At 45.2% G+C, this 26,114-nt stretch overlaps 1 protein-coding gene across 3 annotated transcripts in view; it reads left to right on the forward strand.

Moving 5' to 3' along the window:
* Positions 1-26,114, forward strand: part of ZNRF2 (zinc and ring finger 2) — a 112,031-nt gene that overhangs the window by 57,689 nt on the left and 28,228 nt on the right. The gene's annotated exons all lie outside the window — the stretch shown is intronic.

A 26,114-nucleotide genomic window follows, 5' to 3' on the forward strand; every position in this document is an offset into this window, starting at 1 on the left:
TGGCCAGACGCCATCTTCACCCTTTCCCATTCGGTGGATGTATTCAACCATTGAGCTTCTTGCGCTGCGAGACTCCCCCCTCTCGCAGGTCTGGCCCTCCACATTATCAAGGGCCTACCTCAATGACGGGCTTTGGAACCCAGAGAGGTGGCATGCCGCGAAGAGGGGGTTGAGGGGTTTTTTTAAGTAAATTGGGTAAATTTTTAAGTGGTCCCGGGGGGGGGAGGGAAAAATTGGAACTAGGGTTGTGGGTTTGGGGGAAGACCCACCAAGGGGAGGGTCAGGCCTGGCCACTATGCACGGCGGAGGGGATGGGGGATCCGGAGGTGATGGGGGGGTCGAGCTTGTCCAGATTGTGTTTCTATCATCGGTACTGTGAGTGGGAGGGGTAGATATGGCGGGAGCAGGGGGCAATATCATGTTAAGGGAGCACGCACCCGCTGTCTCCGAGCGGTAGCGTGCTCCGGCCCCCAAGGCTCCACTCGTTCTCCAGGTTGTACAGACCTTCAGGGCCCGGGCCTTCGACTGATGTTGTGCAACGCCAGGTCCATAATACATAAAGCCCCCCTCATTTGTGATCTGGTTCAGGAGGGGGGAGCGGACCTAGCGGGTATTACGGAGACCTGGTTGGGCCCGGAGGGAGAAATGTGCCCACCAGGCTTCCTGGCATTCCATCAGCCGAGGTCACAGGGGAGGGGCGGGGGAGTAGCAGTTATTATTAGAGAAGGCCTTAGGCCGAGGGAGGCCACTGTTCCTCAGACGACCAGTTGTGAGACCCTCCTTGTGAAGTGGGGTCATGGGGTTCAGAGGGGTTTGCTGATCACGTACCTGGCTCCCTGCCACGTGGCAGCAGCCCTGCCCGAGCTACTCAACGTTATCGCCACGGTGGCGGTTGATACCCCCAGACTTATGGTCATGGGGGATTTCAACCTGCCGTCCGTGGGTGAGACGTCTGAGGTGGCTCGGGAGTTCATGGCTTCCATGACGGCTATGGATCTGACCCAACTAATTCTTTTTTTTTTTTATTGAGTTTTAAACAGAGATATAAAGACAATACAAAAAATACAAAGACATTACAAAGACAAACGAGTTCCCACCACCAACCTACCCACACCATACTTTACATATATGTTTTGATCATCATCAGAATATATATTGCTTTATAAGTTAATATATACGTAATACATTGTCAATTCAGATGTTTTAGATTAGAAATAATCTTGCATCTCTTCTTTATTTAGTTGTTTCTGGTTTTATTTTTTCTACCCTATATTCTTTCATCTATATTTGTACTGATTTTCTTTTCCAGCCATTGATACCACTGGTGCCACACAAGATAGAATTCACTTTCTTCTTTATCTTGGAGTTCTAGTGTCAGTCTATCCATTTCGGCACATTCTGTTATCTTTGAGATTAATTTGTCTTTGGTTGGGAGTTGATCTGATTTCCAATTTTGCGCAAACAGTAACCGTGCTGCTGTCAAAATGTGTATGATGAGGTATTTTGTCTCTTTGTTGTGTTGTGTTGTTATCATTCCAAATAAAAAAAATTCTGGAGTGTTTTCTACTTGTTGGTTTATTATTTCTTCAATGATTTCCTTTGTGTCCTTCCAGTATTGTTGGGCCTTTGTACATTTCCACCAGGCATGGTAGTATGTCCCCTTTTTTGTTTTGCACTTCCAACAGCGTGGGGAGGTGTTTGGATATATTTTGGCTAGTCTGGCTGGTGTTAGGTGCCATCTGTAAAACATTTTTATGAGATTTTCTTTGTAGGGTATGGCTCTTGTCATTTTGATGTTCTGTTTCCACAATTTCTCCCAGTTTGCCAGTTGGATGTTGTGCCCTATGTCCCTGGCCCATCTTATCATATTTTCTTTTACTGTTTCTTCCAGTAATTTATATCTAAGTAAGTAGTTATATAATTTGGTTATCATTTTTTGTTCTGGGCCTTGTAAAATCTTATCCAATTCGTTCAAATTATTCGAGATTCCATATTGCTTTTTGTCTGCTATGTGTCTTGAGTATATTTGAGTATAGGGCCACCAATCGATATTTATGCCGGAGTTTTGGAGTTGCTGTCTTGAAATGAGTTCGCCTTCATGATTCAGTAAGTCTTGGTACCTCATCATTTTTCCTATTTCGAGAGTGTTCGGGTATATCAATGCTTCCATCGGGGACCACCTTTTTGGTATTTTAGTATAGTGAGTTCTCTTAATATCCTGCCAGATCTTGAATAATGAAGCTCGAATTATATGACATTGGAAGTACATGTGTCTCTTATCCGATCCGTCCCATAAGAAAGCGTGCCATCCTCTTATTAAGTCAAAGCCTTCTAAATATAAAGTTTTTTTGTTGTCGAGTTCCATCCATTCTTTAATCCAGGTCAATCCTGATGCCTTATAGTAGAGTTCCCAATCTGGTGTTGCTAGGCCTCCTTTGTCCCGTGAATCCTGTAGGGCTTTGATTTTAATTCTGGCCTTCTTTCCCTGCCATATGTAGTTCATTGTTGTTTTGTTGAGGTTCTTAAAGAAATCTCTTCCGGGGTGTATTGGTATCACTTGATATAAATATAGTACTCTTGGTAATATATTCATTTTTATTGAGGCAATTCTGCCCATCAATGAGAGTTGTAATCTACTCCAAATTTCTAAGTCTTTTTTGATTTGTTTTAACAATTTGGTATAATTATCTTCTTTAATTGTAGTTGCTTTTGCTGTCAACCAAATACCTAGGTATTTTATTTTCTTTACTATTTGAAGTCCTAATTCTTGTTCTAATTTCAACTGTTGTGTTTGGGTCATATTCTTCGTCAATACTTTCGTCTTCTGCTTATTTATTTTGAGGCCCGCAACTTCCCCGTATTCCTCTATCATTGTCATCAACCTGGTTCCAGATCGTATTGGGTTTTCCAATATGAAGATCACATCGTCTGCAAAGGCAAGTAATTTATACTCCTCTCCCCGGATCTTAAGGCCTTCCACGTCTTCTTCCTTCCTGATTTCCGTTAATAAAACTTCCAGTGCGATTATAAATAATAGAGGTGACATGGGGCAACCTTGTCGTACGCCTTTCTGGATGTCAAAAGTTTGTGTCATGTCACCATTTATTGCAATTTTGGCTGTTTGACAGGAATAAATCTTTCTTATCAATTTAAGGAATTTCTCTCCGCAATTCATTAATTCAAGTTGTGATGTAAGAAAGGACCAATTTAAATTATCAAAGGCCTTCTGGGCGTCGAGAGATATTAAAGCTATTTCCTTATCTATTTTCTTATCGTAGTATTCCAGTATATCTATAATCATTCTCAAGTTATTTTTAATCTGCCTCCTGGGTATGAAGCCGTTTTGGTCTGTATGTATGTATTTATGAATTATTGTTTTAAGTCTCTGCGCTAATGGTCTTATGGTCATGGGGGATTTCAACCTGCCATCCGTGGGTGAGGCGTCTGAGGTGGCTCGGGAGTTCATGGCTTCCATGACGGCCATGGACCTGACCCAACTAATTCATGGCCCTACGCACACTGGGGGAAACACACTGGACTTGGTTTTTGTCTCTGGACAGTGGTTGAGTGATCTCGAGATAGGGGATATAGTCATCGAGCCCTTGTCATGGTCAGATCACTCGCTCCTTCGCCTTGACCTTCGAACCGCAGCACCCCACCGCAGGGAGGCGGAACCGGTAAGATGGTACCGCCCCAGGCGCCTGATGGAACCGGATAGGTTCCAGATGGAGCTTGGGCCAATCCCGGAGGTTCTGGCTCACGCCTCATCTGGGGACCTAGTGGCCGCCTGGGATAGGGCGGCTGCTGGAGCCCTGGATCGAGTCGTGCCTTTGCGGCCTCTGACCCGGCGCCGATCTCGCCTGGCTCCTTGGTTCACCGAGGAGCTGAGGGAGATGAAGCGCCGGAAAAGACGCCTAGAGAGCTGTTGGAGGGCTAGTCTTTCTGAATCTGACCGAACACTGGTAAGATCTTATATTAGGAGTTACCTAGTGGCGATAAAAGCAGCAAAATGTACTCATTTTACTGCTCTTATTGCGTCATCAGATAATCGCCCGGCCACCCTGTTTAGGGTGACCCGCTCCCTGCTCCACCAGGAAGCGCGGGAGGACCCCTTGGAGGGGAGAGCCGAGGATTTTGTTCAATATCTGTATGACAAAATCACTCAGATTCGGGCAGGTCTGGACTCTGACGGGATAGATCCAGCGAGGGTGACAGAGACAGGTCTTGAGACTGTTATCTGGGATGAGTTTGATCCTGTGACCCCAGATGACGTGGACAGGATTCTGGGTAGATTGAACGCGACCACATGTTTGTTGGACCCGTGTCCCTCCTGGTTAGTGCTGGCTTCCCGGGAGGTGACGCGAGGCTGGCTCCAGGGGATTATAAATGCTTCGTTGGGTGAGGGTGTCTTTCCCGCCGCCTTGAAAGAGGCGGTGGTGAGGCCTCTCCTCAAGAAGCCTTCCCTGGACCCGGCAGTTTTGGCTAATTATCGTCCAGTCTCCAACCTTTGCTTCGTTGCGAAGGTTGTTGAGAGTGTGGTTGCGCGACAGCTACCCCAGTACCTGGATGAAGCGTCGTATCTAGATCCGTTCCAGTCGGGCTTCAGGCCTGGATACAGCACGGAAACGGCATTGGTCGCGTTGGTTGATGATCTCTGGAGGGCTCGGGACAGGGGTTGTTCCTCTGTCCTGGTCCTGTTAGACCTCTCAGCGGCTTTTGATACCATCGACCATGGTATCATGCTGCACCGGCTGGAAGGGTTGGGGGTGGGAGGCACCGTTTTACGGTGGTTCTCCTCCTTTCTCTCTGACCGGTCGCAGTCTGTGTTGACAGGGGGGCAGAGATCGACCCCGAGGCCCCTTATATGTGGGGTGCCGCAGGGATCGGTTCTCTCGCCCCTTCTGTTCAACATTTATGTAAAGCCGCTGGGCGAGATCATCCGTCGTTTCGGGGTGAAGTACCATCTGTACGCTGATGTCACCCAGCTGTACATCTCCACCCCGGACCACCCCAACGATGCCCTTGAAGTGATGTCCCAGTGCCTGGAGGCCGTGCGGATCTGGATGGGGAGAAACGGGCTCAGGCTCAACCCATCCAAGACCGAGTGGCTGTGGTTTCCGACGTCCCGATATAGTCAGCTGGCGCCATCGCTGGCTATTGGGGGTGAATCATTGGCCCCCACGGAAAGGGCTCGTAACTTGGGCGTCCTCCTGGACTCACGGCTGTCTTTAGAAGAACACCTGACGGCCGTGACCGGGAGGATTTTTCATCAGGTTCGCCTGATTCGCCAGTTGCGTCCCTTTCTAGATCGGGACTCGTTACGCACAGTCACTCATGCCCTCGTCACCTCTCGTCTGGACTATTGTAATGCTCTCTACATGGGGCTCCCCTTGAGGTGCACCCGGAGGCTCCAACTGGCGCAGAGTGCGGCCGCGCGGGTGGTTATGGGAGCAACATGGAGCTCCCATGTAACACCTCTCCTGCGCGAGCTGCACTGGCTCCCGGTGGTCTTCCGGGTGCGCTTCAAGGTTCTGGTTACCACCTTTAAAGCGCTCCATGGCTTGGGACCTGGTTACTTACGGGACCGCCTACTACCATCAACAGCCTCCCACCGACCCGTACGCTCCCACAGAGAGGGGCTCCTCCAGGTGCCATCGGCCAAACAATGTCGGCTGTCGGCCCCTAGGGGGAGAGCCTTCTCTGTGGGGGCACCGACGATCTGGAATGAGCTCCCCCCAGAGATACGGAGGATTCCGGATCTGCGCACCTTCCGCCGCGAGTTGAAGACGCTTTTGTTTCATCAAGCTGGCCTCGCCTAAATCTTCCCCCTTTTAAGTGTAAATTCTAAATTTTTAATGGATTTTAAAATATGGGTATTTTAAATTGGATATTAATTCAGCCAAATTTATTTAATTCATTTTATTCGATTTTAAATTTTGTATATTTATGTGTTTTATTTCATGGCTGTGCACCGCCCTGAGTCCTTCGGGAGTAGGGCGGTATAGAAATTCAATAAATAATAATAATAATAATAATATTGACATGAATAGTTTGTAGTCTACATTGAGTAATGAGATGGGTCTGTAATTCCTAACTTGGGTCCGGTCTAAATCTTCTTTGTGTATTAACGTAATAATGGTTTCTGTCCATGATTTTGGGATTTCAGCTGTCAATAATGCTGCGTTGAAGACTTGTAGCAATATTTCGTCTATTTCTTGTTGGGAGTGTTTATAAAATTCAGTAGGAATTCCATCTGGTCCTGGAGTTTTATTGTTCTTTTGTTTTTTACGAGCTTCAATCAATTCAGTCATTGTTATGGGGCGATTCAGGGTCTCTCTATGTTCTTCTTCGAATTGTGTAATATTCACTTTACTAAGATATTTTCGAATTTGGTCTTCGGGGACATCTTCCTGCCGATAGAGATTCTGAAAGTATGTTTTGGCTATGTTTTTCTTATCTACGTGTGTATGGAATAAAGTTCCTGATTCGTCCTGGAGTTGGTGTATAATTCTTTTGTCTGTTTGCTTTTTTAATTTATGGGCTAACCAGCGTCCAGTTTTATTTGCGTGTTCGAAGTTGGTCTGTTTTGCCATTTTTATTTTTTGTGCCAAGTCAGCTTTTGTAGTCAAATTCAATTTGTGTTTAGCCAAATTAAGTTTTTGCTGTGCTATCTTATTATTAGGATGCTGTTGTAATTTAGTTTCTTCTATCTTGATTTCTTCCAATAAGTCATTCCTGATTCTTTGTTTCTCTTTTTTTCTCTTTGCTACGTATGCAATGGTTAGGCCCCTAATATATGCTTTTGTCGTATCCCATAGATTTTGTAACGACGTTTGGTCCTTTGTGTTAATTTGGAAAAATATCTTAATCTCTTTTTCCATCATTTGTAGATACTCTTTTTCCTTTATAATACTTGTATCCATTTTCCATCTTTTTTGTTTTCGGGAGCCTTTCCAAATTATTTTGATGGGGTTGTGGTCAGCCCATATGTTAGGCATAATTTCTATGTCGTGTGTTTCTTTACTTAGTTGGGGTGTCATCCAGGCCATATCCAATCTTGACCACGATTGATGTGGGCCAGAAAAGTATGTGTACTGTTTGGTTGTAGTATTTAATTCTCGCCAGGTGTCATGTAGACTCATTTCTTGTACCAAGTTCTTAAATGTTTGTGGCAGTGTCTTCCTTTTGATTTTATTCTTCCTGTTACTATAGTAGTCTTCTCGTGTGTTGACAATTGCATTAAAATCTCCGACAATGCAGATATTTTCATAATCCAGCTCTTTTAATTTATCGTGTAATTTTTTATAAAAGTCTATTTGGTTTCCATTTGGGGCGTAGATGGCTACTAACAGTATTATTTTTGTTTCCAGTTTTACTTCTATTATTATGACTCGACCCTCTTTGTCCACATATATCGGCTTTGTTCTTATATGGTCTCTAACATATATTACCACTCCCCTTTTTTTACAGTCGCCTAAGGATGTGTACATTACTCCTAATTTTTTATTTTCGAGTAATTTTTTCTGTTGTTTTTTTATGTGTACCTCTTGTAAGGTGATTATATCTGCTCCTAATTTTTGCAGTTTAGTGAATATCTGATGTCTTTTGCTTGGTGAATTTAGACCATTTATATTTATAGAGATGAGTTTTAGTTCTTCTTCCATTCCTGGTGTTGTTTATTTGTCTGTTATTTTGAGTTTTGATGTGTTTCTTGTGACTCTTTGTGTGATCCCTGTCATTTCCTCCTTCCCCAGCTTTCCCTTCTTCCGTTCCTTGTCCTCCTTATTTATTGGTTGCTCTTCTTGGTCACTGGGGTTTGAATCTTCTCTGCCTCCTCTGCTCTCCTGTTCTCCTTCATATCCTAAATGTTGGTCTGTGAAGTCCTGGGCTTTTTCTATGGTGTCGATTCAAAATTTTCTTCCTTCCCAAGAAATGAGTACTCCTTCTGGTATAAGCCATCTAAATTTAATCTTGAGTTTATTTAACTGTCGGGTTAAGAAGTTATATTCTCTTCTCCTATCCCTGGCCCTTCTCGGTACTTGTTTTAGCGTTAGAACTTCCCTCCCTTTGTACATGACTGTCTCCTCTCTCATCTTTCGGTATATTTCTTCTTTCATTGTTTTTTTTGTAAATCTGATGTGTACTTCTTTAGGGAGTTTGTTTCTTCTGGCATAGTTTGTGAAGGCCCTGTAAATTTCGTCGATACCACCTCTTATTTCATCTTTATCCTTATGTGTCGCCTCTGCCAAGATTCCAACCATAATTTCACCCAAGTCTTCCTCTCTCTGTTCTTCTATATTTTGAAATCTTAAGTAGAAAGATGCCTTTTCCATTTCAAGAAATGTCAGTGCATCTTCTGTGTCTCGACTTCTTGTTGCTTGTTGGTTCTCCATCTGTTCCAACCTGGTAGCTGTGGCTTCCGCCTTTTCCTCAACTTTATGGATTCTCTGTTCGTTTTCGGTTATATTTTGTTGAATTTTCTCTATTTTTTCATCTATATTTCTAATCTCATCTTTAATTTTCCCTACATCCAATCGCATTTGTTCATGGTTCTTTTTCGTTTCATCATGATTCAGGGTCATCTTATCTTCCATCCTTTTCATTCCCTCCTGAATCATTGCAAGGGCAGCTTGGATGTTTTGAATACCTATGTTGGTCTTTTCTTTATCTGTTGTTTCCCCTGTCTTCTGCTGGACCGGGGAAGCCACCAATAGTGTTTGGGTTGGGGGTATTTTCTTGGTTGATTTAATAGTAGTTGGTATGTTTGAGGTTGCCATATCTATTATGCTTATTATTTTTGCCCACAATTTCATAAAATTCTCACGTCTAATGTTTATAACCTGGATGCAGGATTATTTTTACAAGGTTTTTTCAGAGTATTACTGATTAGTAATACGATATTGGGAAAACAGCAAAAAGGAAGGCGGGGGGGGGGAAGCAAGAGAAGGGGGAAACAACGGGGAAAAAATAGGCTTCTAACAATTCATTAGTTACCTTATTCTTCAATTACTTACAAAATAAAATGTATTTTATTATAATAGTTCTAAAATAGTATCAATATCAATTTAATTATTATAATTCTATCTAATTATTTAAAATCATTTACTGTATATGAATAAATTAATTAAAGATAATTAAAGATAATATGCTATAATTGTTTAATTAATTTCCAATAGACAAATTAGACAAACTACTTCAGAGAAAAACTAATAAGTTATTAAAGGTTGTTTTCCGGGTCTAGTATCTTATGATATATAGTAGAATAGACTTAAATCGAGCTAAGCATATATATATTGTCCATTAATTATAGTCTCTTATCTTTCTTGGTGTTATATAAACTTATCTTTCTTCCAACCAAATACAGTTCCAAAGGTCTGAGTCACCCTATTCACTTTAATTATTCCACAATCCAATTTAATCTATAGTCCTCTGTATTCCTGTTGTTAGAATCCACATCCGATCCCAAGAGTGTAATGTTGTATCCTCTATTTAAGTCCTTATCATCTGGTTCATCAGGTATTAGTCAATATTTAAATTGTTCAATCCAAACAGTTCAGTCTCTAGTAGTCAAATAAACAAAGTCCCTCACACTTTGTATCAGTTTTGTATCCTAATCTTCGCAAGAAGTATTACTAAAAGATAGCTTGTATAAATCCACTCCAATCAATTTTACCAGGGTTTATCCCAACTCTCCGCACTCTCCCACAAACTTTTTCTTCTTCGAATTATCTAACTCAATCCACTCTGGCCACTCCACATCAGTAAAATCCAATACGATCAATTTATAAATCCACTCTGGCCACTCCACATCAGTAAAATCCAATACGATCAATTTGTAGAGATCCATCCAGGTTCCTCTCCTCTCCTCCGATCTCCGGCACTCCACACTGCACACGCTCTCTCCGCTCGCTCCGATGCTGCACGTTCTGTTCTTATTTGTCCAACTCTCTCCGCTCAATCCAGTCCACACTCATAAAGTCCAATAATAATATCAAAATCTTTTTAAATTATTCACTATTCTCGTCGCAGTGTTCCTAGGGATTACCTTCTTCCGTTCTTCCGCTCTCACTGTACACTCAGCTGTTCAGATTTTTGCGCTGTCACTTTGCTTTCAAAATGGCTCCATTCCGATCTATCTTCCGTCGCCGCTTATCCTCTTTCTTTTTTCAGGTTTCTCTTCCACCAGCGCTGCTTCTTATTATCAGGTAGTTTTTTGGGTTTTCTAGATAATAGTCTTCTGTTGATGACCTCTTATAGTTTTCAATCTTCGCTTCCCTCTTATACAGTTATCAGCGCCTCTGGCCAGTCCCGTAAGGCTGGTTTTTCCTCACACTGGATTAAGGGCTTAATCTTGTACCTTCAGAGAAGTTGCGATCTCCTCTGAGGTCCTAAGATGTTCCCCTTTAAACTATTGATCACTACGAGATCAATAGCGCCTTTTTCGGCTCCAGATGCGGGATTGTTAGGAACTCAGGAGCGGAGCATCGCCCCTTTCGTCCCTAACGCGCTGAGATCGCCCCTGACCCAACTAATTCATGGCCCTACGCACATGGGGGGAAACACACTGGACCTGATTTTTGTCTCTGGACAGTGGCTGAGTGATCTCGAGATAGGGGACATAGTCATCGAGCCCTTGTCATGGTCAGCTCACTCTCTCCTTCGCCTTGACCTTCGAACCGCTGCACCCCGCCGCAGGGAGGCGGAACCGATGAGATGGTACCGCCCCAGGCGCCTGATGGAACCTGATAGGTTCCAGATGGAGCTTGGGCCAATTCCTGAGGGTCTGGCTCACGCCTCGACTGGAGACCTAGTGGCCGCCTGGGATAGGGCGGCCGCTGGAGCTCTGGATCGAGTCGTGCCTTTGCGGCCTCTGACCCGGCGTCGATCTCACCTGGCTCCTTGGTTTACTGAGGTGCTGAGGGAGATGAAGCACCGGAAAAGACGCCTAGAGAGTAGTTGGAGGGCCAGTCGAACTGAATCTGACCGGACACTGGTAAGATCTCATATTAAGAATTACCTAGTGGCAATAAAAGCAGCAAAATGCACTTATCTTGCTGCTCTTATTGCGTCATCAGATAACCGCTCGGCCGCCCTGTTTAGGGTGACCCGCTCCCTGCTCCACCAGGAAGCGAGGGAGGACCCCTTGGAGGGAAGAGCTGAGGATTTTGTTCAGTATCTGTATGACAAAATCACTCAGATTCGGGAAGATCTGGACTCCGACTGGGTAGATCCAGCGGGGATGACGGGGGCAGGTCCTGAGAATGTTATTTGGGATGAGTTTGATTCTGTGACCCCTGAGGACGTGGACAGGATTCTGGGTAGACTGAATGCGACCACATGTTTGTTGGACCCGTGCCCCTCCTGGTTAGTGCTGGCTTCCCGGGAGGTGACGCGAGGCTGGCTCCAGGGGTTTATAAATGCTTCATTGGGCGAGGGTGTCTTTCCCGCCGCCTTGAAAGAGGCGGTGGTGAGACCTCTCCTCAAGAAGCCTTCCCTGGACCCGGCAACATTGGCTAACTATCGTCCAGTCTCCAACCTTCGCTTTGTGGCGAAGGTTGTTGAGAGTGTGGTTGCACGACAGCTTCCCCAGTACCTGGATGAAACGACGTATCTAGATCCGTCCCAGTCGGGTTTCAGGCCTGGGTACAGCACGGAAACGGCATTGGTCGCGTTGGTAGATGATCTCTGGAGGGCTCGGGACAGAGGTTGTTCCTCTGTCCTGGTCCTATTAGATCTCTCAGCGGCTTTTGATACCATCGACCATGGTATCATGCTGCACCGGTTGGAAGAGTTGGGGGTGGGAGGCACCATATTACGGTGGTTCTCCTCCTTTCTCTCCGACCGGTCGCAGTCTGTGTTGACGGGGGCAGTAGTCGACCCCGAGGCCCCTTATATGTGGGGTGCCACAAGGATCGGTCCTCTCGCCCCTTCTGTTCAACATTTATGTGAAGCCGCTGGGCGAGATCATCCGTGGTTTCGGGGTGGAGTACCATCAGTACGCTGATGACACCCAGCTGTACATCTCCACCCCAGACCACCCCAACAATGCCCTTGAAGTGATGTCCCGGTGCCTGGAGGCCGTACGGATCTGGATGGGGAGAAACAGGCTCAGGCTCAACCCATCCAAGACCGAGTGGCTGTGGTTTCCGACGTCCCGATATAGTCAGCTGGTGCCATCGCTGACTATTGGGGGCGAAGCATTGGCCCCCACGGAGAGGGTTCGCAACTTGGGTGTCCTCCTGGATTCACGGCTGTCTTTAGAAGAGCACTTGACGGCCGTGACCGGGAGGATTTTTCATCTGGTCCGCCTGATTCGCCAGTTGCGTCCCTTTCTGGATCGGGACTCATTACGCACGGTCACTCATGCCCTCGTCACCTCCCGTCTGGACTATTGTAACGCTCTCTACATGGGGCTCCCCTTGAGGAGCACTCGGAGGCTCCAACTGGCACAGAGTGCGGCCGCGCGGGTGGTGATGGGAGCGACGTGGCGCTCCCATGTAACGCCTCTTCTGCGCAAGCTGCACTGGCTCCCAGTGGTCTTCCGAGTGCGCTTCAAGGTCTTGGTTATCACCTTCAGAGCGCTCCATGGCTTAGGACCTGGCTATTTACGGGACCACCTGCTGCCACCAATAGCCTCCCACCGACCATTACGCTCCCATAGAGGGGGGCTCCTCCGGGTGCCGTCGGCCAAACAATGTTGACTGGCGGCCCCCAGGGGGAGAGCCTTCTCTGTGGGGGCACCTACGATCTGGAACGAGCTCCCCCCGGAGATACCGAGGATTCCGGATCTGCGTACCTTCCGTCACGCGCTTAAGACGTTTTTATTCCATCAAGCTGGCCTGACCTAAACTTTTCCTCTTTTTAAATGGAATTTTAAATTTGGTTTTAATTTATTGGGGTTTTAAAATGTCTCAGCCAAATTTATTTAATTAGTTTTATCTCTATTTTAAATTTTGTATCTATATGTTTTATTTATGGCTGTTCACCGCCCTGAGTCCTTCGGGAGTAGGGCGGTATACAAATTTAATAAAATGAAATGAAAAAATGAGAAATCAAATTGAAATAGACTTGGAGAAATAGAAAAATTTGCAATTATCACTAATGGGAAGAACATGTTGCCAGTGTGGCATGATTTCTAAAGTTTTGGACTGTGCAGTGAGTAATTGTGTAGGCTTGCCTAGTTATCTCGACAGCTCAATTATATATTGTTTAGCTTAATACTTCATACAATAGTGGCAAATACTAGTGATTCTGAGAGATCTTCCACTAGTCAGCATCAGGCTGACTGTTCTACAGCTAAGAAGGCTAGATTGCATTCTAACAAAGCCTCTACTTGCACCCAAGCCAAGCATTCAAAATTATCATCTGCAGCAGCCAAAAAAGATGCTCAGAGAAGGCAAAAGGCCTTAAGAGAAGCATTTTGCAAAGCTCAGCAACAGGCTGGGGCCCCTAAATCTCCAGAGCTTTCTAAGGGTCAGAGTGGGCTTACTAACCCCTTAACTCCGGCTTTGCAAACACAAAATGTGCAGGAGGATCAGCCTAACTGGTCTACTGTGCCTCAAGAATCAGGTTTTCATGCTGTTCTGTTTCAGGAAGGGATTGAGCAGACCCCTATTCAGTCTACTTCAGGTTCCTTGTAGGGGCCTGGCAAAGGGCGTTCTATGCCATCTGCCACGTTTACGCCCACAGCAGCTGGACTCCGCCCCATGGAAGTGGCAGATCAAGGATTGTCTGCAGAGTTATGATATGCTATTGTGCAAACTATTATTCAAGGCATTGATGAGGCACTGGCATAAAGAGGGTTGATGGCTCCTTTACATTCAGGACCCTTAAGGCTTGAACCTCTGCATCACCCCTTGCATGGCAATAGAGGTTATCTTGAGGAATCACATCATGCCACTGTTTCTGTTCACAGCAAGGCTTCGCTGGAAGGAGAGGAAGAATTAGGGGATTTTGAATTTTCAGGTAATGAGGGGATTGCCCCAGATAAACCCACCTATTCTGGTTTATTCCGCCCCCATCTTTTTAAAACCTTATTATTGAAGGCCAAAATGACTGCTAATATGGGGCGGATGGAGAGTTCCACTGTAGATACTATGGAATCTCAGGATCTTTCTGCTAGTCTGTTTACAGAGCAGGTCACCACCCAGGAAGTTATTCCTTCACCAAAAATTTTTGTTGATGTAATTCAAAGGCAATGGAAACAATCTGCCTTGGTCTCAGCACCAAGTGGCATGGATAAGAAAATGTACACAGCTGAAAAGGAGCTTGAGGAGCTCCTCCAGATTCCAGCTGTTGACACCCCTCTAGCCAATTTGGCTTCTGCAGCATTCTCCCCTCTGATAACGTGGAAGGGTTGAAAACTGAGGATAGGAAAGCGGATTTAGCTGCCCGCAAAACTCATTAGGCAGCAACTTGGCCAATTTGATCTGCTACAGCAGCTTCTTTCATTTCTAGAACATCACTCTTATGGCTGAATCCGATGCTGGCCACGGCTTGGATACCCGTCTCCAACAAGACATCACTAACTGATAGCTGCAACAGAGTACACTGCTGATGCGACCATTAATGTGGCAAAATTTGCCTCTAGGGCTCTAGCTTCCAATATCACCTCCAAACATTTGTTATGGTTACGCCAGTGGCAAGCGGACATGAGGTCCAAATGGCATTTGGCAGCTGCTCCTTTTAAAGGAGTCCAGCTGTTTGCGGAGGTGTTAGATCCTATCCTGGTAGAAGGTAAGGATAAAAGGCAGGTCCTACCTCAGTCAGCTAGGAGATCAGACAGGAGATCTATTCCTTATTACCACAGGCAGCCCTTTCGGAATACTGAGGCAAGGTTCTCCGCCTCGCAATTCCACAGACAATATTCCCACAGTTTCAATAGGCACAAGACAGGTCAGGATTTCGAGACAGATCTCGACAGCCACAATCCAGACAACCTTATCGAGGATCCAGGGGACAGCTTTACCGTCGTTCGAAATGACTCATGGACTCAGATCCCTATTGGCGGCAGATTAAAGATGTTTGACGACCAGTGGAGGGAGACAACCACAGATGCATGGCCCTTACAAACTGTAAACCTTGGACTGACCCTGGAATTTTGTTCCAGCCCTCCACAACGATTTATCCAATGTCCCATACCTGGAGATTCCACCAAGAAAGCTATGATGGAGGCCGAGATTCAGCACTTGCTGGATATCAAGGCCATAGAGCCAGTGCCATTGGGGCAGATGGGGGGGGTGTTTTTTTTGTTGTTTTTTTTTGCTTTAATTTATATGTCGCCCTTTTCCGGAGACTCAGGGTGGCTTACAATGCGTTAAGCAATAGCTTTCATACTTTTGTATATTTATACAAAGACATCTTATTGCCCCCATAATCTGGGTCCTCATTTCACCTATCTTTGAAAGGATGGAAGGCTGAGTCAACCTTGAGCCTGGTGAGATTTGAACTTGCAGTAATTGCAAGCAGCAGATATTAATAACAGTGCTTTAGTCCACTGTACTACAGGCTCTTCCTAGTATGGGAGTTTACTCCATACTCTTCCTAGTTCCCAAAAGTTCGGGCGGCCAAAGAGCTATCTTGAACCTGAAAGAACTCAACGTTCATATAAAATACAGAAGGTTCAAAATGCAATCCCTTTATTCGATCCTGAGTTGTCTCAGACAGGGAGATTTTTTAACATCTATAGATCTCAAAGAGGCTTACCTCCATGTTCCCATAAGGTGATCCCACAGGAGGTTCCTCAGATTTGCATTTGCAGGCCGCTATTGGCAATACTGGACGCTTCCCTTCGGCCTCTCCTCAGCCCCGAGAACCTTCACCAAGTTGCTGGTCATAGTAGCAGCACATCTGAGGGAGCGCTCCATACGCCTGAAGTGTTATCTCGACAATGTCCTAATTCAGGCATCGTCCCTCAGGCAGGCAGAACGGGATTTGTGAGTTACGATCCAGACACTCCAGGACCACGGGTTCTCCGTGAACTGGGAGAAAAGCCATCTGACACCATCCACCAGGCTTACCCATTTGGGTGCAGTGATCGATACTCAGTTATCACAAGTGTTTCTATCTCAGGGGAGAAAGGACAGTATCAGGGAGATGGTAGATCAGGTGCAGACCTTGGGATTAGTGCCCCTATTGCTTCTTTCCCAGCTATTAGGGAAAATGATTTCTTGTTTAGCAATAGTTCCATGGGCTCAGTTACATACCAGGGCCTTGCAATGGCTACTTCTGCCCAGTCAGAGGTCAGGACGCAGCAACTCCATGTGCAAGGTCAGGGTTCCTCCACAGGTTTTTTCCCTGAACTGGTAGAAGTCAGCAGCCATGGACAAGGGCTGCTTATTTCGAGATCCTCCCAGGCTGGTGCTAACATCAGATGCCAGCCTCTTTGGTTGGGGGGCTCATCTGAATTCCAATGTGATTCAAGACGGTAGTCTCAGCAGGATTTGCTAAATGACATCAATTGACTGGAGCTGAGAGCAGCCCATCTGACGCTATGCCACCTTCAAAAAGAGTTGGCGAATCAACACGTCCTTTTGTTGACAGACATGTCACCGCCAAGGCGCATGTCAACAGACAAGGGGGCACTTGTTCCAAGCTTCTCATGCGCAAAGCGAGGAAATTGGGTCTTTGGGATGAGCAACACCTGCAGTCACTAAAGGTGGAACACATTGCCGGGAAATCCAACTCCACGGCAGACTGGTTGAGCAGAACAACAATAGACCAGTCCGAATGGCGACTCCACCCAGACCTTTTCCACCTCATAACGGTTTGCTTTGGGACTCCGGTCATGGACTTATTTGCCAGCCCACAAAACACCCACCTGCCTCGGTTTTTCTCCCAGTATTGGACATCAGCAGCCGAGGGGACCAACGCTCTTCGTTGCCAATGGCCAACCGAACTGCTGTATGCCTTTCCTCCCATTCCGCTGATCCAGAAAGTAATCAGGAAAATCTTGGAGGAAGAAGCAGAGGTGTTGTTAGTGGATCTCATTGGCCGCAACGTCCATGGTTCGCGGACCTGATGTCACTGTCCATCTCACATCCCTGGATATTACCACCACACAGTCTCCCTCAGCCAAGGGGCCCTCCAACATCCAGAACCCCAGTGGTTCAAGCTGGCCGTTTGGCCCTTGAGCAGGAGACCTTGAGGAAGGAACATTATTCACCAACTAATTTCCACTATTATTGCTTCTAGGAAACCATCGACAATCTGGATTTATAATGCCACCTGGACGTCATTCTGTCACTGGTGCACCAAAGAGAACCTGGTCCCTACATTTATAACTGTTCCACAGGTCTTGGATTTCCTGCAACGGGGCCTGGAGAAAGAGTTGTCTACCAATACCCTCCGTCGCCAGGTTGTGGCCTTGGCAACCATCTTACCAGGTGATGGGCCTGTTCCTCTGTCTCAACATCCAAAGGTTCACAGCTATTTGAAAAGAGCTGGCAACTTATTACTTCCAACAGTCCACAGATACCCAACCTGGGATCTATTGGAGGTTTTACAGTTTCTCACATTACCACCATTCGAGCCTTTAAGGACCACTACTCTCAGACTGTTCACATTTAAAGTTGCCTTCTTGGTTGCGATTACATCTGCACTCAGAATATCTGAACTTGCAGCTCTTTCTGTGCGCCGGGAATTTATGCATTTTTCACCCGGACAGGATCATTCTTCGTTTAGACCCAACATTTGTGCCAAAGATAAATACTTGGTTCCATTGGGTGCAGGAAGTTATTCTACCAGACTTCTGCCCCAATCCGACACATGCGCATGAAAAACGCTGGCATACCTTGGACGTTCGCAGGACTTTAAAGAGGTACATTAAACGCACAGCCTCTTTCTGATGAACGGAATCCTTATTCGTATCCAGCCCATGTCTCTGGGGAAGAAAGTATCACCATCCACCATTGGATGTTGGCTCAAGGCTTGTATTGCCATAGCTTATGAACAACAGGCCTGGCCCATGCCTCGTTGCATCATGGCACGTTCTACCCATAGTGCCACCACTACAGCAGCCTGGGCTACACAAGCCTCGATTCTGGAGATTTGCAGGGCTGCCACTCAGGCTTCTTCTCCATTCATGCGGAATTACAAATTAGACCAGTATACATCTGCCGAAGCAGCATTCGGGAGACGTGTTTTGCAGAGTCCTGCCAGCCAAGGGGACCCTGGACCAATCTGTCTCCCACCCTGTAACAATTTAGCTTTGGTATATCCCATGCTTGTACTCTCCAAGCAATGCACAGGAGAATGAGCGTTGGACTTACCTTGAACGTTCTTTCTATGTGCACTGCAGGAGAGTCCAATCCCACCCTGGCTTGTTGTGGTCTGGGGTCCAGGAGTGGTCAATTCTTCGATTGGACTGCGTCTTCTTCTGTTCCTGGTTTTGTTTAAAAAAACTGAGGCTCGGCCGGGAGAAAGATGTGTGGCCAAAGAATTTCCAACTCAGTCTCTGACTAATCAGATGAATTTAACCCATGCTTGGACTCTCTTACAGCGCACATAGAAAGAACATTCAAGGTAAGTCCAACGTTCATTTTGAGAACATATATTCTCTTCCCATAAATGTTGAAATAAAAACATTATTGATCTTTTAATTAAAAAATCTTATAGTTTAATTCTGTCATGGATTTTGTCAAGTAAGGAAGCATCCACCATTTGGTCTTTAAGATGACCATAGCATATGGCCAGTGGTGGGATTCTACTGGTTTGGACCAGTTCAGCCGACCAGTAATTCCCACTTCCTGCCGAGAGTGAACCGGTTCTCTGTGAAAGTGGATCCGACTGACCGCCCCTGAGTTATACTGGCGAAGCGCACGCTCAGCAAACCGGTTTTTCAACCAGTAGGATCCCACCCCTGCATATGGCCCATATTGATCAATTACAACATGCTCAAGTTGAAAATATCACCATTATTGTGAAGTACAAAGTCCAAATTCAATTTGAAATTGGGAAAAATCCTTAGAACAGCCATTATGTAATAATTATTTTAATGTGATACTAACTTCCACCAAATTTTCCAATAGAACATTTTACCACAAATTTTCAAAGTAGAATTTTTGAAGAATTAAATATTAATAAGTATCACTGTTAAAATCTATTCTACATCTTAAGATCGCCAAAATATTTCTTAAAGGATTACCCACAAAAGTACAAATGTATTTTAGGGGATAGACAAATTAATTATGTTTTAAATTTTGAATTTTCTTTACAGTGTAAATTTATATATTCTCGAATGCCTTTTTTTCCCTTGTTTTACTTATTTATTTTTTGTTTATTCTGGGTGGTTACTTAGTTTGATATGATAATTTGATCTTTTCTACTAATTGAAATTATTTTCCAATTTTCACTCTGTTGATAATTGTGTATTTAATTATTTTGAATGTTTAAAAGTAGAAATCTTGCTGTAATTTTAAATGAAAATATTTCCATTTCTTAAAAATCTTTAAATAGCTGATAATTTCATAGTGTAGGTCAAGGGTGTCAAACTGACGGCCCGTAGGCCAGATGCATCACACATGCAGGCCACGCCCACCCCAGCTCCATGAATGGGAAAAACATTGCAAAACATGATGCCGCAGGTTGTGGTATAGGTACCACGGTACCACCCTCAACTTACAACAATAATTGAGGCCAAAATTTCTGTTGCCAGGTGAGACTGTTAAATGAATTTTGTCCCATTTTAGGACTTTTCTTTGTTGTTAAGTAAATCACTTCAGTTGTTAAATTAGTAAAATGGATATTAATCCGGCTTCCAATTGACTTCACATGTTAGAAGGTCACAAAAGGTAATCGCATGTCCCCAGGTTACTGCAACCATCATAAATATGAGTCCTTTGCTAAACGTTTGAATTTTGATCATATGATTATGGAGATGCTGCAATGTCACAACAATCACTAAATGAACTGTTGTTCATTGAGGACTATATGTAGTTTCATTTTATTTTCAAATCTAGAAAATATATTACAAATGGACTGTTTTGATATGCTAGTTTAATGGTATATATTTTAGCATTTTTATTGGTTTCTAAAACTGATGTATGGATCATGTAACATATACTGCTCAATATCATATTTGCACTCAGTTAAGCAAAATTTCCAAATAGGTTTTACTACATGTGTATATAATGTTAGATTTTTCATTGTTTGCATATGTATGCATGAATGTGTGTTTAACTTGATCTTATTTATTTATTTATTTATTTTATTAAATTTCTATACCGTCCTTCTCCCGAAGGACTCAGGGCAGTGTACAGCCAGAAATAAAACCATGACAATAGAAAAATTAAAAACAAGTTAAAACAATTAAATCAATTGGCCGAAAATTCTAATAAAACAACCCATTAAAATAGTAAAAATATTATTATTATTTAGGCCAGCCCTGCTTGTTGGAATAGTAATGTTTTTAGGGCACGGCGAAAGGTACGCAGGTCGGTAATCTTACGAATCTCCGGGGGCAACTCATTCCAGAGGGTAGGGGCCCCCATAGAGAATGCTCTCCCCCTGGGGGTCGTCAGCCAGCATTGTCTACCTGACGGCACCTGGAGAAGCCTATCTCTGTGGGAGCGTACCGGTCGATGGGAGGCTATCAGTGGCAGAAGGCGGTCTTGTAGATACCCAGGGCCCATGCCATGGAGCGCTTTAAAGGTGGCAACCAACACCTTGAATCGCACCCAGAAGACCACTAGGAGCCAGTGCAGCTCGCGCAGGAGCGGTGTTACATGGGAGCGTTGGGTCGCTCCCATAATTACCCGCATGGCCGCATTCTGGACCAGATGGAGTCTCCGGGTGCTCTTCAAGGGGAGCCCCATGTAGAGAGTGTTACAATAGTCCAGATGGGAAGTGACGAGGGCATGAGTGACTGTGCGTAAGGAGTCCCGATCCAGAAAGGGACGCAACTGGTAAATCAGGCAAACCTGATAAAAAGCCCCCCTGGCCACAGCCGTCAGATGGTCTTCCAGGGACAGCTGCAAGTCCAGGAGGACACCCAAGTTGTGAGCCCTCTCTGAGGGGGTCAAGATCTTACCCCCAATAATCAGTGATGGAGTCAACTGACTATGACGGATGCCAGAAACCTCAGCCACTTGGTCTTGGAAGGGTTAAGTCTGAGCTTGTTCCTCCCCATCCAGATCCGTACAGCTTCCAGGCACCGGGACATCACTTCAAGGGCATCATTGGGGTGGCCCGGGGTGGAAATGTACAGCTGAGTGTCATCAGCGTACTGATGGAAATCCACCCCGAAGCCACGGATGATCTCGCCCAGCGGCTTCACAAAAGCGTTGAACAGGAGGGGCGAGAGGACCGACCCCTGTGGCACCCCACAGACTTGGGGTCGACCTCTGCCCCTCTGCCAACATAGACTGCATACGGCCGGAGAGGAAGGAAGCGAACCACCGCATAACGGTGCCCCCCATTCCTAACCCCTCCAGCCAGCACAGCATGATACCATGGTCGATGGTATCAAAAGCCGCTGATAGATCTAACAGGACCAGGACAGAGGAACAACCCGTCAACAGCCCTCCAGAGATCATTAACCAATGCAACCAATGCCGTTTCCGTGCTATACCCAGGCCTGAAACCCGACTGGAACAGATCCAGATAATCCGCTTCATCCAGGTGCTGAGGAAGCTGTCATGCCACCACACTCTCAACAATCTTCGCCACAAAATGAAAGTTGGAGACAGGACGATAGTTTGATAAAACAGCTGGGTCCAGGGAAGCCTTCTTGAGGAGGGGCCTCACTACCACCTCTTTCAAAGCAGCGGGAAAGAAATCTTCACTTCTACCAACTACTTGGACAAATCCATGCATTTTTATTTGCAACATTTTCTGAAGTATTTTTTATTGGGCAGTTTGCCTCCTTCCTAGGGCTGACAGAATGTAACTGGCCCAAAGTCCTCTATTTGGCTTTGGGCCTAAGGCAGGATTAGAACACAGTGTTCTTGTTTTTAGATTGGTATCTTAACCATTATACCAAACTGGCTTGCAATAATTTACTGTTATTTTATTTTTTAAAATCCTAATATTTTTATGTTGAAAAGATTGTAAGAAAATGACAAAGAACATAATATACATGCAACATAAGGTATAAGTAATAAGATATTACCATTAAACAAAATTCAGTTCATTTAAAATGGTATAAAATGTTTTGATTTAGAATTTTAAGGGATACTCATTATTTTTTGCAGTCACAATTGGGTTCAAGAAAATCAGAAGAATGAAAAGTAGGATAGAAACCAGATTAGAATGGTTTAAAACAGGGGTGTCAAACTGGATTTCTTGGCTGGATCAGCATTGTAGTTTTTGGGGGGGGAGTGGGGGGGGGAGAAGGGACCTCAAGCAGCACTTTACCGGCCAAAACGGGGCACAGGGGGGGCCACACGTGCCCTCCCCCGCACCACATTTTCACTCTTCCCCAGCCTCCAGCCACATTCTGCCGGCCAAAAACGGGCCGTGCAGAGGGTCTTATATTTTTGTTACAAAAGACCTATTAGGGTTTATTTTTGGGTGATATCTTTTTTTTCCCCACATAGGCGGGCTGCCGCTACAAGGCAAGGCAGAGGGTGGGGCTGATACCACACGGTGGCATCCGTGCACTCGCTGTCTCCTGTATGAAAAAGTAAGACAAAGCGAAAGACAAAGTGGGCAGGGTTTGGAAAAAGGTCCGTCCAGGAAAATGCAAACAGAAAGGCAGAATGAGCTAGGTGAAAAGTCACACCATTCTGCCCACCAGGACGCTTCACCCTTCCAGAGAGAAGCCAAAGTTTCGATCTCACTTCTGGGGTGAAATGCAGAGCAAGGTACACATGCAAACTGCCCTGCGAATTGCTGATTGGCCTTCTCCACCAGAAAGGAGACCATTGTCTCCCGCCACCCTTTCCATCCTTCCTGCAGCTGCAACCCTCCTTGGGCCCCACAAGGCTGCTCATCTCCATGCAAGCCCTGTCAAGATGGGTGGCTAAGGATACTGTTGGGGTGGAGGGGCCTGCAGAGTCCTGATGCTGGTGGGAGCAGCCGGAGCAGCCCCTTTCCCATCTCACCTACTGGTGAGGCACCTCCTGCCACCACTCCTGTTCCATTGCTGGTTGCTGTGGCAGTAGCCGGGAGTCCTGCTGCCACCACCGCCGTGTCACCACCGTTGCCTTACCCCGCTGTCAGCCTTGCAGGTGGTGGTGGCCACCTGCAGCAAGCGCACATGAGGGGGCTTAATTTAATGCTTTTAATTTGCTAGTATGAGCACCGCTGGAGGATGATGTTGGATGGTGGGGCCCAAGGGTGCAGAGGCTGCGGTGTGGCTCACTCCTGTCCCGCCCCAAGCCTCACCTGATCCATTTGGTGGTAGCACTGCAGCAGTTCGCTGCCCTGAGTGAACTCGGCACACCCTCATTAAACTGCAGAAAAATCAATCCCCTCTCGCCAAGTTGGTGTTTGGCGCAGCAACAGACAGAGCCTTGGAACGAACAAGCTTAGAATAGGCAAAGCTAGAGGAGTGCTGGAGGACAACGTTGGATGGCGGAGGCGGAGCACACAGGTGCCATCCCCGCCTCCTGCCTCGCCTGATCCATTCAGTAGCAGCACTGTACAAGCTCATCAACAAGAAGATTGCCAACAGAGATGCCGAGAAGAAGGAGAGTAAGAAGGAGAGGAAAGATGACAAGAAAAAGGAGACAGAAAAAACTGAGGCCAAGAAAGAAAAGAAGTAGTAGTATTAGTAACCAGGTTTTCTCTTTATAAGTTAGAGCCTGGTGGCTCAGCAGACTAAAAGCATTGTGATTAACACCAGCTGTCTGCAATTACTGTAACTTCGAATCTCACCAAGGTTGACTCAGCCTTCCATCCTTTCTAAGGTAGGTAAATTGAGGACCCAGTTTGTGGGGGCAATAAGTTGACTTTGTATAAATATACAAAAGTATGAAGGCTATTACTTAATACATTGTAAGCCACCCTGAGTCTCCAGAGAAGGGCGGCATATAAATCAATTTTAAAAAAAAAAAGCATTAAATTAAGCCCCCCTGCGCCTGGTCACTGTTTCCTGTGCTGGCCATGCTCATATCCACCATCAGAGCTGACAATCTTAACGGGGGTTTATTTTGGGAGTTGAGCTTATATTAGGCGCGGGTTAAAAAACTATGCTATTGGGTGTTATTTTCAGGGAAACACAGTATTTATCTGCTTGCATTTACATTCTTTCGAATTTCTAGGTTGGGAAGAGTTAGTACAAATTGACAGGAATTCATTTAGTCATGCTGCTCATCTTCTGAGGTTTACAATTGCCAAGCTGTCAACCTCTCGATTGTTTTCTGACTCAGTGTCCTAACCACATGAGTCACAACAACCCCATGCCCAACACTCCTGTAGTCATTAGATCATGATCTGGGTGCTTGGCAACCCATTCACACTTACGACTAGTTACCAAAAGCTTCACAATCACATGGTCACCATTTGCAACCTTCTATGCTGGCTTCCCCAGAAAGTCAAATGGGAAGCTGGGAGGAAAGATTAAGTCACTGGGATAAATTTCTTCCATCCCTGCACCCTTCCCCAACCTCTTTGTGCTCATCTTTGGTTGGCCACTCTTGCACCCTTTGCAAACCATGTGGCACTTCCTGCACATACCCTTGTGCACCCTCAATCCACACAGTGCCTCACATATCTTGTCACACACCCTCCCTTACTTGCATGGAATGTCATGTACTTTGTTGTACACATGCACCCATGTACTGTCCCCACATTGCATGATACCTTTCATCTACCCTTGTTCACCTTCCTCGTGCCACTCATATATACTCCCACACCTTCCCCATGCAGTGCCTGTTGTGCACTCTCTCCAACCTCCCTGACATCTCTTGGCACCTGTGTCTTGCAGCACCTCTCATACACCTTCCTCAACCCTTCCCCATATCCCCTTCCACCCTGTTGCTGCCGCCCCTACTCATACCTGCCTGCAGACCTGGGATTACAACTTCCTGCTAGCTTCCACACTAACTTTGTTGAGGGAAGCTGACAGGAAATAGCCTTGCTTAACAACCATGGGATTCATTTATTGACAGCCACTGGGACTACAAGGATTACCATTGCTAAGCAATGTGATTGTGCTTTAAGGCTGTGTCACTTATTGATGGAAATTACAGACTCAATTGCCATTTTAAGTAGAAGATTACTTGTCTATACTTGTAAAGTATTTTATATTCAGATTTTTTTCTATGGTGTTGAAATAAGTCAGTTCATTCTTGATATTCTGGAGCAGTAGCCCCCAACCTTTGGGGCACTAGGGACCAGTTCCACAGAGAAAGATTTTTCCACTGACCGGAGGGGAAGTAGTTTTTCATGCTGCCTGCATCCAGTGGGTGAGGCTTTGCTTGTTTGCGCTGCCAGGTTGCTGACATGCCATGGCCCAGTGGTGGCCCATGGACCAGAGGTTGGGGACCCCTGTTCTACAGTCTAGACAGGTGGGTATCTCATTTGGATGCTTTTGTTAAATGTTTTCTGGGAGACAGATTTTGTTCTGATTGGTTTTGGTACTTGCTTTTTATGCTGTCTTGACATTATAGACATTTCAGTAGAAAACCTTGGATTTATTTTGCACTTGAGGTGGGTGAAACAGACACTTCAAGGCTTGATAAAATGATCTACAGAAACTCCTAATACAACTAGCTATTCAGAATGTCTCACTGTAACGGTAAACAGAATTTAGCTATTTGGCTAATAAGTAACACACCTTAAATTGTATCACAACAAGCAGCTGATATTTGAAGTTGAGCTAAGCAGGACCAGATCAAAAATTAAGAGCTTGGATAGCTGTGGTAGTTAGCAAATCCTACTATTTTCTTTTCCTCCTTGAGAATAGGCAATGACTTTATGGCTGCTATAGTAACTTCAATTTGCTTTAAAAAAAATTTGCATCAGGTTTTTTCTGCACCTGTTTTTTCTAGGATTTTTTTCTATAATTATATGCAGAGGAGTGGACAGGGTTGTGATTGAAATTCTGACTTCAATGTACTGACTGGTAGTCAATCTGTTAAGTAATAAATATGTCAAATTATCCAGAGTACAATCTAATCTTTGTTTATCAGTAGCTGTGTCTTGCATTACACATGAGAAATATTAATAAA

The sequence above is a fragment of the Pantherophis guttatus genome, chromosome 4, assembly GCF_059756535.1.
Source record: "Pantherophis guttatus breed Tessera chromosome 4, ASM5975653v1, whole genome shotgun sequence".
NCBI lineage: Eukaryota > Metazoa > Chordata > Lepidosauria > Squamata > Colubridae > Pantherophis > Pantherophis guttatus.